We start from the raw sequence: 2,500 nt of genomic DNA, 5'->3' as shown, positions 1-2,500 counted from the left end.
TCATATAAGTATTAATTGTATAAAGTCTATGAAGTAATAAATTTTCATATAAGTACTAAATGTATAAAGTCTATGAAGTAATAAATTTTCATATAAGTAGTAAATATATAAAGTCTATGAAGTAATAAATTTTCATATAAGTATTAATTGCATAAAGTCTATGAAGTAATAAATTTTCATATAAGTACTAAATGTATAAAGTCTATGAAGTAATAAATTTTCATATAAGTAGTAAATATATAAAGTCTATGAAGTAATAAATTTTCATATAAGTATTAATTGTATAAAGTCTATGAAGTAATAAATTTTCATATAAGTATTAATTGTATAAAGTCTATGAAGTAATAAATTTTCATATAAGTATTAAATGTATAAAGTCTATGAAGTAAAATATAAAGTCTATGAAGTAATAAATTTTCATATAAGTACTAAATGTATAAAGTCTATGAAGTAATAAATTTTCATATAAGTAGTAAATATATAAAGTCTATGAAGTAATAAATTTTCATATAAGTATTAAATGTATAAAGTCTATGAAGTAAAATATAAAGTCTATGAAGTAATAAATTTTTATATAAGTATAAAAAATATAAAGTCTATGAAGTAATGAATTTTCATATAAGTATTAAATGTATAAAGTCTATGAAGTAATAAATTTTCATATAAGTATTAATTGTATAAAGTCTATGAAGTAATAAATTTTCATATAAGTATTAATTGTATAAAGTCTATGAAGTAATAAATTTTCATATAAGTATTAATTGTATAAAGTCTATGAAGTAATAAATTTTCATATAAGTATTAATTGTATAAAGTCTATGAAGTAATAAATTTTCATATAAGTATTAATTGTATAAAGTCTATGAAGTAATAAATTTTCATATAAGTATTAATTGTATAAAGTCTATGAAGTAATAAATTTTCATATAAGTATTAATTGTATAAAGTCTATGAAGTAATAAATTTTCATATAAGTATTAATTGTATAAAGTCTATGAAGTAATAAATTTTCATATAAGTATTAATTGTATAAAGTCTATGAAGTAATAAATTTTCATATAAGTATTAATTGTATAAAGTCTATGAAGTAATAAATTTTCATATAAGTATTAATTGTATAAAGTCTATGAAGTAATAAATTTTCATATAAGTATTAATTGTATAAAGTCTATGAAGTAATAAATTTTCATATAAGTATTAATTGTATAAAGTCTATGAAGTAATAAATTTTCATATAAGTATTAATTGTATAAAGTCTATGAAGTAATAAATTTTCATATAAGTATTAATTGTATAAAGTCTATGAAGTAATAAATTTTCATATAAGTAGTAAATATATAAAATCTATGAAGTAATAAATTTTCATATAAGTATTAATTGTATAAAGTCTATGAAGTAATAAATTTTCATATAAGTATTAATTGTATAAAGTCTATGAAGTAATAAATTTTCATATAAGTATTAATTGTATAAAGTCTATGAAGTAATAAATTTTCATATAAGTAGTAAATATATAAAGTCTATGAAGTAATAAATTTTCATATGAGTATTAAATGTATAAAGTCTATGAAGTAAAATATAAAGTCTATGAAGTAATAAATTTTTATATAAGTATAAAAAATATAAAGTCTATGAAGTAATGAATTTTCATATAAGTATTAAATGTATAAAGTCTATGAAGTAATAAATTTTCATATAAGTATTAATTGTATAAAGTCTATGAAGTAATAAATTTTCATATAAGTATTAATTGTATAAAGTCTATGAAGTAATAAATTTTCATATAAGTATTAATTGTATAAAGTCTATGAAGTAATAAATTTTCATATAAGTATTAATTGTATAAAGTCTATGAAGTAATAAATTTTCATATAAGTAGTAAATATATAAAGTCTATGAAGTAATAAATTTTCATATGAGTATTAAATGTATAAAGTCTATGAAGTAAAATATAAAGTCTATGAAGTAATAAATTTTTATATAAGTATAAAAAATATAAAGTCTATGAAGTAATGAATTTTCATATAAGTATTAAATGTATAAAGTCTATGAAGTAATAAATTTTCATATAAGTATTAAATGTATAAAGTCTATGAAGTAATAAATTTTCATATAAGTATTAAATATGAAGTCATACAAGTTAAAAATTTAAAAAAAAAATCGATTGTAAAAATACTTTTGATGTTATTAGTTGTATTATGACCATGACGATATTTGAAAATGATATAAATTACCCACGTATATATGAGTTTTTAAATTTTAAATAGGTTAAAAGAATTTTTCCATATATTTTCGGGTTGGTAACGTCAACATGGGAGAGAACATTTATAACAAATTTGCACAAATCTGCTCAAATTGACATATACTGAAATAGTACTTATATGAAAATTTATTACTTCATAGACTTTATACATTTAGTACTTATATGAAAATTTTTTACTGCTAGGAAATGTATTATACTTTTATATATTTGAATTCATTATGTTAGTTTATTAGTAAG

The sequence above is a fragment of the Bactrocera oleae genome, unplaced genomic scaffold (genome assembly GCF_042242935.1).
Source record: "Bactrocera oleae isolate idBacOlea1 unplaced genomic scaffold, idBacOlea1 ctg00000011.1, whole genome shotgun sequence".
Classification (NCBI taxonomy): Eukaryota; Metazoa; Arthropoda; class Insecta; order Diptera; family Tephritidae; genus Bactrocera; species Bactrocera oleae.
This window is presented reverse-complemented; position numbering follows the sequence as displayed.